Below are 11789 nucleotides of genomic sequence, written 5' to 3'. Positions count from 1 at the left end.
TGATTTAAAGGGTAGATTGGCCTTAGTTGGAGATATGATGCTCATCTTTCAAAACAGGTACACATGGAAGTCTGTGGCAGGGAAGTGGAAAGTTTATATTGCTTCTGTGGAATGGCTTTGATTTGAAGGTGGGCTTATGGAGAGAAGAAAAACTTTGGAATGCTGCAGTGGGAAATAATTATCCTTTAAGAACAGTGGTTGTAATCCTTGGCTGCATGTTAGAATCATGTGTGAGAGCTGATACTGATACTGGATCCCAGAACCAAGGATTCTGATTTTATTCTTCTGGGGTGGGCCCTGAAATGGCATCTCTTAAGTGTGCCTGTGTTAACTCTGATGAGCATCCTTGATGAGAGTCACCAGTGTGAGTCTGGTGGAGCAGCAGAAGGGGCTCAGCTGAGATCCGGGAACAAGAAATTGTCATTGAGGCTATCAGCCTGATTATGGAGCGGCCTCCAGCAGCCATGTGCCCAGAGCAGATATGAGGTTAGAATGTGCACTTGTCTACAAAGGCAGACAGGGCATAAGGTGAAGAAGTAGGAAATAACAGAGGCTAAGGAAATATAATTGAAGTGGTTAGTCACGGATTATGATCTATAAAATAAGATGTTCAGGCAAAAATCTATAAAATAACCAAGTGTGGTGGTGCACTTCTGTGATCACAGCACTCTGGGAAGTTGAGGCAGGAGGATTATAAGTCTGACCCCAGCTTCTGGGTAATTTAGTGACCCTGACTCAAAATAAAAGATTTTTTTTTTTTTGGTACTGGGGATCAAACTCAGGACCTTGTGCTTACAAGGCAGGCGACAGCACCACTGAGCTAAATCCCTGGACCCAATAAAAAATTTTTTTTAAAGGGCTAAGGATGTAGCTCAGCGTGAAGGCCTTGGGTTCAATCCCCAGTACAAAAAAAAGTCTATAAAATAATAACAACACTACTTTTTCTGAGCACTATGTGCCAGCCACTAAAACAAATTATTTATACAAATTCTTAATTACCCTCACAACAACCCTGAGTCCTGTTATCTCCATTTTATAAATGGGGAAATTGAGGCTCAGGAGTTAAGTCTATAGAGTTAAGTGGTGGGACTGGGATTTGAACACAGCTCTGTCTGATTCTAAGCACTAAGCTGTGATAGGCACAAAGGAGGGGACAAATGGGAAACTAAGGGCTTGTGGTTGATATGGCTGCTGGGCTTTCCATTGGATTTAGAGAGACCCAGAGGAAGAGAGATAAAAGGATTTCTAACTAAGGGAAACAGTGGAAGGCCAGGGATGTGTCCTATAGGAGACTAAAACAGCAAATGTGTTGGTTGAGGAATAAAGGGAAAATCAACATTGGGTAGGTATATCAGCAGTCCCAACCTGTCATTGGTGTGTATACTTGATATGGTAAAAGGAAATTTGGAAACACTGAGGATGCTATTTAAGAGAGGGATGACATGATAAAAAGTAGTGTTTAAAATTCATAAGGCAGATGAAGAACTAGGAAGGTCACTGAAGAGATTTCTCGACGGAAATACTTTTCTCTCCCTTTGTTTCCTGTCTTGTCCTGGTAGCCACAGATGATAATTAATCCTACCATGACTCTCAGGATGGAAAAGATTGCCCTCTCCTTAGCTTTAAGCCACCTCCCCAAGGTGCATTACTATGACCAGAGTTCTATTTTCAAGGACTAACAGAAGGCTCTGCAGTATGACTGGTGGTGAGAAAATAGGACTGGGCACTATTCATGATTGTGCAGACTCCTGTTGCTACTCCTGCCAAGCAGCTTTTTCAGAAATAACACCTTGTCACAGGGTCTTGGGTACAAAGGGGACATGATACACATACCAATCCCATAGAAGTTCAACAAGGTCACAATGTTACTTGTCAGCAACTGCCCCAGAACGAACTTGGAAAGTACCCACAGTGACCAAGACATCTGAGATGAGGACACTCTCAGTTCTTTCTTGATCTGAGTAGACCAAAATAAATGTGCCTGAAGACCTAGTTTCCAGATTTCAGGATCTTCCCAGTCAACTATTATTTTCAAGTTAACAAATAAGTTAAAATTTCTGGTGTACAGGGCCGGGGATTTAACTCAGTGGTTCCGCCACCTGCCTCACAAGAGCAAGGTCCCGTGTTCGATCCCTGGTATCAAAAAAAAAAAAAAAAAAAAAAAAAAATCTGGTGTACAGTAATTTTAGGAAAACTGAAGAAGCAAAATGAATGGCTAGAATTCTCTGAGTAATGATCAGAACATATACAATGCTGAGACTGCTGAGGCTGAATGACACCTGGAGAGCAGAACTAACTAGCTGGTTGAGGGGATATCTGTCATAAGGAATGAAAATCTGAAACTACATCTGACAGTTTGGGGAAAATGTGTTTAATTCACCCACTCCCCTGCTTGTTTGTACTATTGCCTTCCTACTTTTCAGTGTGAGTTTACTCTAGAAGTGGAACATTTTTCTACCAAAAGTGCCTGGTTGGGCTCTCTGAGATGAGACACCTACTTAGTATCCATTATCATCAGTGGAGAGTACACACCTCTCTGAGGATATCTTTAGCAAGGCCCCAGTGACTGATTCTGTTTTGTCCTCTTCAGGTGTGTAAACTGAAAGGGCAGTTTTTACCTGCTATGAAACAAAAAGAAAACAGGACTTGCCTGTTTGACATATATGCTCCTCCTCACTTCCATGCTGGGGGATTGAACCTAGGGCCTCCCATGTGATGGGTAAACATTCTACCTCTGAGCTACATCCCCAACCCAATCCAGTCTTTCAGCCTTTGTTAGTTACCATTAGATGTTGGTCAAGCACATGTGGAAAAGAATCTTGTATGTTGAACTTTCCTTTGAAAAATGAGACTATAAATCATCGAAAGAAAATACTATGCTATAAAGTTTAGTCAAGTATGATATAATCATTTTACTGAGGATATGGTATGCAAAAACTTTTTTCTTTTATGTAATGAACACATTTGCTTGTAATTTGAGTTAAATTATTATGTTTTCTTTACAAAACTTAGAAAGTTAAGAGTGTGATATCCATTTTAGTATCTTAAAATTCGGTATTTGGATATTACCACAATCTACATATAGCAGGGTCAAGCTATTTGGCATTCTAGAGTCTAAATATTTTAATCAAAGTCAAAATCAAATCAAGTGTAAATTAATCTGAGATTTTTTTTTTCCCTTCTCATTATTTTTGAGGTGTGATGGTTAATTGATTGTGTCAATTTCAGTAAGTAATGCCCAACTAAATTGGCTCAACATAGTTCTGGGTGTGGAAGACCCACCCTAGGGAGGACTGTAGCTAAAATGGTATAAAAGGAAATGAAGAAGGAACGATTGCTTTTGTTTTCTTCGGAGGAGCTCCAGTCTTTGCTTTCACTTTGGACGCTGTCTCCTAGCTTCCAGTGCAGATTCTTCAGCCTTCCGGGGCAGTTACTTGGGCCTCCTGATACAGACTTGCACGGGACACCACACTGAGCTCCAGGCCTTTGACTGAATCCTTTGGATCCCAAGTGTGCAGGCAGACCTTTTGCCCTCTTCCACACCCAGCTCTGGGCGGCCATTGTAAGCCAATCTTGTAAATTCTTACATATTTGTGTATCTTGTATTAAATCTTCTAGGAAGCTCTGAGTGATATATTAGGTAAGTAAATGAGGTCAGGATTTGAGACTGCCAAATAATATTTACTGAGAGGATCTATTATTGTGATTGGATTCTAGGTAGCATTTTCAGTCCCTTCTCTTGGTGGGCAGGGTGTTGAAGAATTCTTGTGTTTGTGTGTGTGTGTGTGTGTGTGTGTGTGTGCGCGCGCGCGCATGTTTGGTACCAGGGATTGAATTCAGGACTTGAGCTTTCGAGGTAGACGTGGTGCCATTGAGCTAAATCCCTGGCAATTCTATTGTGTTTTAAGCAGAGATATTAAGAACCTCAAAACTATTTGTGAATCATTTTTCTTTTTAAAATGTTCCTCTGTTATGGTTTCTATCTAGATGCCTGCCCCCACCACCACCACCATGAAAGCCTCGTGCCTTCATAGGCAGGGCTTTGGAAAGGTGACTGGATTAAGGGAGCAGTGATGAGGAAATCGATTAAGACAGATTTTGGTACTAGAGAAGTGGGGTCATTGCTGTGATACTATCTGGCCATGTAGTTCAGAACCCTTTGGAACTGGCTTTCAAGAGTTTGGAAAGGTTTGGAGATGCCAGCTGGTGAAGCAGTGGTAGAATGCTGTAAGCTGAGCTTAATGGGAGACTCTGGTCAGAGGTCAGAAGACCAGAATGCTGATAAAAAGGCAGATGGTAAAGACCAGCTCAAGAAGTTTCAGTTGATGCCAGACATGGAGGCTAAGGTAGAAGGATTTCTGGGAATTCAAGGCCAGCCTGGGCTACACAGTGAGTTCAAGGCAAGCCTAAAATACAGTGGGAGGGCTGGGGATTTAGCTCAGTGGTTCTGTGCCTGCCTCCCAAGTGCAAGCACAAGGTCCTGAGTTAGATCCCTGGTGCCGCAAAAACAAAACAAAACAAAAACCATGAATTACAGTGGAAGATCCTGTCTCAAAAAAAAGAGAGAGTTCAGTTGAGAACAAGGACTCTATTGGTTGGTAGTTGGACTCCAAGCCATGTTTGTTATGCTATAGCAGAAAATTTGTCTACATTTTGCTCATGGCCTGAGATTTTTGGGTGCCTGAGATTAAGGACAATGGACTAATTAATCTGCCCAAAGAAATTTCAAGGCAGCCCAACATTCAGGCTGTGACATGGGTACTATTGGGGCTTTTAGCCTGCTCTACATTGAGAATCAAGAGCAAACGGCAAGCCAAGCATGGTGGTGCCTGCCTGTAACCCCAGCACTCAGGAGGCTGAGGCAGGAGGATCATCTTGAGTTCAAGACCAGCCTGGGCTACATAGTGAGTTCGAGGTCAGTGTGAACTACATAGTGAGACCCTGATTCAAAAAAAGCAAACAGCACAGTTAAGTGATTTTAAATGTTTTTAGTTTTTAGTTTCACAAAAAAGGAAGCTCCAGTAAAGCTAGGGCTTGTAAAGTTGGAGCAGAGGAGAGTTTGGTTGCTGAAAGGATTAGTATCAAAAATAGGCCAGGTACTTTATATAGAAACAATACAAAAGACAACTTGAGGGCATTTGAGAAACCAGCAAGGCCCTACCCTCCACAGGTTCAAAATTGCAAAAGTAAAAGACTTTGCCTTGGGAAATGAGCCCCTGGGAATTGTGCTCAAAAACAGCCTAGGGAATTGGTTCTCTGGGATATGGTTCACAATGCTGAGCCATCCAACACTCAAAAGCCCCTGCAGCCACAATTCCAGGGAGCCTGGCTACTGTGCGTGCTGACAACAGACCTTGGCATCATCCATGTGGAGCTGGTTTTACAGGCATCCAATATACAAGAGTTGTAGGGTCAGAGAGGCCTCTGCCCAGATTTCAGAAGGCCCAGGAGGTCAGGCAGTGTGCCCCTAAGAGGGAAGTGCATGAAGCTGTGAGATTGAAGCCGAAAGTGAAGCAGAGACCTCATGAATTTTGAGAAGCCTGGAACATGGAACATCTGAGAAAAGCTGTGAGCAGTGAATAAAGGTAGACCAAGAGAGAAGACATGAGGGATACAAGCACCAGCAATGACGTAGCGGAGGGGCTGCCCAAGCCCTTTGGAATACACATCTTGCCACATCTTGCCCTGAGTGCTGAATATGGAGCTATAGAATTTAATGTTTGCTCTGCTAGGTTTCTATCTTCGTATTTCTCCCTTTTGCAACGGGAATGTTTATCCTGTACCATTAATGTTGCAAGTGTTTACCTTCTTTTTGATATTTACAAGGGTTGACAGTTAAAAGTTTGCTGTAAGTCTCTGGGGAGACATTGCACTTGGACTTTTCAGCAATGCTGAAACTGCTAAGACTTGGGCAACTCTTAGAGATGGACTAAGTTTATTTTGTATAGAGATGTGCATGGTCTTTGGGGGGCCAGAGGTGGACTGTTATGGTTTATATCTAGATGTCCCCAAACCTCATGCCTTCCTAAGTGGGGTTTTCAAAGGGTGATTGGATTTGGGGGCAGTATAGCTGACTTGCTGTTACGAGGTGGAGTTTGGTCAGAAGAGGTGGGTCACTGTGGATGTGGCACAGAAGGGCATATCTCCTTTCCCAGCTCCTCCCTTGATTTCTCTGTTTCCCACCCACCATGCTGTGATCACCTATGCTATGCCATTCTCCCTTAGAACCAGCCAATTGTGGACTGAAACATGAATGAAAATAAACCTCTCCTTTTAGCTGCAGATGTCAGGTATTTTGTCCTAGTAACAAGAAAAATGCCTAATACACCCTCCTGGAGGTAGTTTCTCTAGGAACCCACCAACAAGACAACACTTTAGCTAATAACTTCATAATTCAAGGCCAAAAAATGGGATGGAGTGGGGTAAGGGTTAGGTGGGGTAAGACTGACTAAAAACAACAAGAAAATGGCCAATACATCTTGGAAACTCTCTGCTACAATTAGGTGACCTCCCTGGGGATAGCATACCCTCCATAAACCATATTTACTATAGATCACCCATAACTATTAAAGTCAATATTAACTAAAGGGCCAACAGATTGGATTCTATAACATTTTCCTGAAAAGGTATATAGTTTAATTTTAATTTTTATTTATTTGGTACTGGGGATCGAACTCAAGACCTTGTGCTTGTGAGGCAGGAGGCAGCACCACTGAGCTAAATCCCCAGCCCAAAGGTATACATTTTATAAATATAAGGATACCAAATGCATTAGCAAGTAACTCCTACATTTCTATAGGGTCATATTTTATATGATTTTTACCCTTCCTGTTTGAACTAGGGAGGAAAAAATGTAGAGATAGTAGGCCTATTGACCACTAAAATTGTGCCCGAGAGAAAAGATCCAAGAACTCACAGCTTAATTCTAAGCCATCTATGCTTCTCAAAGAAAACTGAAAATGGTTGAAATAAATTAATGTTGAGGGTATTTGACATTTTTGGGATTTTTTGTTTTCTTTTTTGAGACAGGGTCTCACTATGTCCTTCATGCTGGCCTTGAACTCAATAATGCATCCCAAGCTGGCCTTGGACCCACAGCGATCCTCCTGCCTCACCCTCCAGAGAGAGGGCTGGGATTACAGGAGTGAGCCACCACATCCAGCTTGACTATTTTAAAAGTATTGTATATTATCTGGAATCTTTACAGGTTTTAGTCATTGGATTTCTAGGACAGCTTTATCATATTCTATTTTAGTTGCCTTGGGGGAGCAATAATGTTAACCTGTGGCTCCTTTTGAAAGTTACAAATTATGTGTGGTTGTGAGCCCCTCTCCTTTGCTTGGTCCCATATCTTGAGTTGTCTAGGGAAAGAAACCCCCCACCTTTAAATTATTAAACCTGCCTCTCATACACATTCCTGCTTCTTGGGAAGGTAGCAGGGCAAACAAGGCCTCAGACATTACATTATCACTAAAAAATCGTTTTGTCATCTTCCAAAATAGGTACAAGGTGTAAGATTTTCTCTTGGAATGAGCAGGTATTTTAAAATCTAGGTGAGAGTTGACTACTTCATCCTCACCTTGCCCAAAAGCCCAAGGCCTTGCACACGGTAGGCAAGTGCTCTACCACTGAGCTACATCCCTAACCTTTTAAAAAAAATTTTATTTTGAGATAGGGAATCACTAATTTGCTCAGGCTGACCTTGAATTTGCCCTCTTCCTCCCTTAGTCTTCCCAATTGCTGGGATTATAGGTGTGGGCCACTGTGCTTGGATGAGATGATGTGCTCATTTTTTAAAAATAGGGGAACTTGCCAGGGATTCAGCTCAGTGGCGCCACAGCTGCCTCCAAAGTGCAAGGTCCTGAGTTCGATTCCCGGTACGAAAGAAAAAAAATAGGGGAACTTTCTTTTTAATCTCATGATCAGCTTTTTCAGAATTTACCACCTTTCTATTACTGTATGGAAATTAACAAGGCCCACCAAATGAGGCTATTTATTCAGTTTGCCATAGCAAGAGAAAGCTAGGTTTAGTAGATTTTAAAAGGGAAGTGGGATAGTAAAAAACAAAAAAAAAGATGGAAAGAAAAAAACGAAAGAAAAAACAAAAGAATAAAAAGAGAAAAGCTTCAGGTATGCTCTGATTGGAGGTTGTTGGAAACAGGAAGTTGGAGGCAGTTTAACTAGAGGAAGGGCAGCTTCTATGATTGGTTTGGACAGCCTATTTGGCTTTCTCCAATTGGCCCAGAGTTGGAAACACTACCACCCCCAAAAGCGGCCGGTCAAGGACCAAGACGTGACGTCTCCGGTCAGAGTTCTGTTATCGCTTATGGTTTGGCCACTGCCGGTTTGTACATTCAGACTGTCAGCTGGATGAGACCCAAGTTTTTACTGTTCCTTGACCTAGCTAGCTTTTAGCTCCAAATTTTTGTTTTACTTGGAACAAGGTAGCATTACTGTCCTGTTAAGGATAAACGGAGATACTAGGATCTGAAAAGTAATTATGGGAACGAATGCATCAATATCTTAACAGCGAGTCAAGCAAGGGAGCCAACGACCCCTCCCCCATCCCCTCTCTTCTCGCGCCTCGGCCTCCTGCAGAGCTCCTATTTCCATTACGAGGGACTCCTCCGAAGCGTCCGTCCCCGTGGGGGAGGTCCGGTCCCTCTTCCCTGAGCAGTGCCCACTGGAGGCCGGATGTACGGTCGCCCTTCCGGCTTGGCGCCCCCGGCGGCCGGCCCTCACCGACACCCTCCTCGGGCGCACCCAGCCCCCACCTCCCCCAGGCGCGCCCTCGGGGCCAGCCCCTCCCCGGAGCCTCCCCGGGCGCGCCCGCCCTCCCGTCCCGGCCGGGCCCCCTTCCGGCCCCACGGCCGCGCGCACTGGCGCCTCTGGGCCACTCGTTCCGCTCGATCCTGGAGGGAGGCGGCCCTTGGTCCATGGGAGATGTCAGGTCAGCTTCCCGCTCCCGAGCCCTGCCCAGAGGTTCTCGGAACGTGTCCTTGGTCAGGCACACGCAGGTCCTCCTCGGGTCACAACCCCCGATGTTCACTTTGGAGGGGCGAAGACAGGCGACTCTTCCCGGCCACCATTCCCCAACTATTTCTCCTCAGCTGTGAGGAAACAAGCCCCTTGCCCTTTCGAGGAGCCCGTTTCGGGCGTCACGGTGTGGCCGAACGGCTGCCGTTTTTTTCTCAGGGAGCGTCCCTGGCTGGGTTCCTCAGCCCGCCGAGGCCGTGACGCCGGGGCGAGCTCAGTGGCGGCGGCGGCCGAGCTCTCGCCATCTTGAGTGGAGGAGGAGCTGCGGCCGCCGCCATGCGGAGAGGCTGGGGAGGAGGGCGGGAGGCAGCGGCGAGGGAGGGGGCAGAGGAGCAGAGTTAGCTCAGCCCGGCGGCGACTTCGGCGGCGCCGTGAGAGCGGGCGGCGGCGAAGGTAGTGCGGGCAGCGGGGAGGCCGGGGCGCGGGCGGGGTTGCTCAGAGCGGCGGGAGCGGGGCGCGCGGGGCGGGGCGGGGAGGGGAGGGCCGGGGGCGGGCGGAGGCCGCGGCTAGGGGCCGGGTGGGGGCGGGCGGAGGTTTCCGAGGAGGAAGGAGCCGCCGCCATTTTGGGAGCTTCGAGTCAACAATAAAGGACCGAGGGTACCGAGCGGGAGTGGCCTCAGTGGTAGGACTCGGCCCGAGCCGCGGGGAACGGGGTGAGGCGGTAGGGTCGAAGCCAGAGGGGCCCAGGGGGCAGCAGGGAGCCCCTCGGGCCGGCGTAGGGGGCGCTCCGGGTCGGAGGGCTGGCCGGGCCTGGAGAGGAAGGAGGGCGGGCGGCAGCTGTGTGGGGTGGGGGTGCTTGAGAAGAGTCGAATGTGGTGCGCGGTGGCGTCGGGAGGAGGAGCGGGCTCAGTGCTCGGAGGAGCCTAATAGAAGATGAGGGAGGGGATTGGGGACCAAAGGGGGTGGCAGGACTTGGGAGGGGGTGATGGTGAAGGTTATAGGGTACGAGACGGCCCTATAGGGGGCAGCAGGGACAAGCCGTAGAGAAAGGCTCAGGTAGAAGAGGACCGGCAGCTGGTTGATTGAAATAGGCCTTGTAGGTCGGTGACCAGAGTGTGTTTAGGAGCCACCTAGTCATAGAGGAGAGGAGGGGCTTTCGGTGTTTAGGGAGAATCTTGGGGGCCTAATAGGGGGAGTTCTTACTGTTTCCTACTGGCGGAGCTGTTGCCCGGCTCCTACTGCGCAGATAGCATTTCAGGCACCAACCCTTTTGTGTTTATGGTCAGAGGGCGCGCGGACTTCAGGAGTGAGTGGCGGCGGCGGGGGGGGGGGGGCACACGAAATTATTGCTCTACGGTTACGGGGCTGCAGTCATTGACATGTCTCCCTCACTCCCTTTTCTCTTCCACAATCCCCTTTCCCTTTCTGGATAAGCCCAACTCACTCCAACTTGCTCCCTCAGCTTAGAAAAGCTGCGCTGCATTTGCAAAGAAAAGCTCTTGCTATGAAGATGCTGTTTTGGGTGTGAAACTGTCAGTTGCTAACTGGAATCTGAGAAAGTGCTGTAATTAGGCAGGGACTCCTCCCAAGTAGGCTACATTCCTTTTTTTTTTTTTAATGTAGACCTATAACTTGCAAATGTAAATTGGGAAGATGTAAAAGAAATACTGCCTTCTCTGAGACAAAGCTGCAGTGCAGGTGTCAGTTTAGGAGGGGAGCAGTTATTATGATCTGTCTCATTTTGAATTTAAGGAGGTGATGGGTCTTCATGTAAATGATAGTATGATAACTTTTAGACTTTAGAGGTTGCCCTCATCCTCTTAGTTTGCAAACAAGTCTCCCTGTATGAACTACATGATGTTGTGATTGTAATCGGCCTGTTAATAAAGAAAGGTAGCTGTTAGATATGTCTTCAGACACGGATAACAGGTTAGGATTTCAAAATAAATAGAACTTGCTTGTGAGCAACGTAATGTTCAAATTTTCTATTTTAAAGGAAGACTTAAGGAACATTTTCTAATAAACTGAGATAGCTTTTGACTTTAAAATGATTGAGCTTAAGATACTTTGGGGCACAGCAAAAATCACAGATTAAACTAGTACATTTTAGGGAAGAAATGTAAGGATTAAAAAATAAGCAGAGTTGGCTTTGATTAATGGGCTAATGGGCTTTTGTAAGTTAAGTTTTTATTAAATTTTAATCTATTTCGATTTGGGGGAATAATTTGAAAATGAAGGAGGTTGACCAGTTCATTTTTCATGTAACTTTTTTTTTTGGTACCAAGGATTGAACTCTGGTCCTTGTGCTTTCGAGGCAGGCGTCAGAACCACTAAGCTAAATCCCCAGCCCAGTTCATTTTTGAAATAACTGTTAGATCAGTTTTTGGGGGGTGGTTTGGAAAGTTTTGTTAAAGTCAATGTGTTTAGCCTTTCACAGATCTTTTGGTTTTATACAAATTCCTCTAAAAAGTTAATAATAATGCTATTTTAAATTGTGTACTTTTTGAAAAAAAAGTACTTATTGAAAGATAGCTAAAAGTTTTCTTTTTGCAGTCCAGGCTTCCCTCGAACTTATAAAGCAATCAATCCTCCTGAGTATATGCGCCACTTCATCCAGCTTCTTGACTTTTTCAAGTAAAAGATTTTGACAATCTACATGTCCCTTGACTGCTTCATTGTTGTTTTAAATGACAAAAATTTAAGGGTAAAAGTAACATTTTTCTTCAGAAACACAATTTTCAAGTCAGAAGCTTGCTTAACTCTTGAAAGGATTCTTGATTGCAGTCAGAAATATAAAAAAATTGCCCAGTGTA

The 11789-nt window shown here is 45.3% G+C and overlaps 1 protein-coding gene across 4 annotated transcripts in view; it reads left to right on the top strand.

The window, feature by feature from the left end:
• The first annotated feature begins 8826 nt into the window (after window positions 1-8826).
• Ddx6 (DEAD-box helicase 6) overlaps window positions 8827-11789 on the top strand; it is a 33336-nt gene continuing 30373 nt past the window's right edge. Inside the window, exon 1 of one of the 4 annotated variants that reach the window (XM_004856728.4) lies at window positions 8827-8950. The gene's annotated coding sequence lies outside the window, so the exon portion shown is untranslated. Of the gene's footprint in view, window positions 8951-9345; window positions 9430-9520; window positions 9690-11789 lie in introns of those variants that run through there. The other 3 variants (XM_021237668.2, XM_004856727.4, XM_004856729.4) reach the window with 3 other exon arrangements.

The sequence above is a fragment of the Heterocephalus glaber genome, unplaced genomic scaffold (genome assembly GCF_053883595.1).
Source record: "Heterocephalus glaber isolate CG9 unplaced genomic scaffold, H.glaber_assembly_v1.0 deba00001429, whole genome shotgun sequence".
In the NCBI taxonomy this organism is placed as follows: Eukaryota; Metazoa; Chordata; class Mammalia; order Rodentia; family Bathyergidae; genus Heterocephalus; species Heterocephalus glaber.
This window is presented reverse-complemented; position numbering and strand designations above follow the sequence as displayed.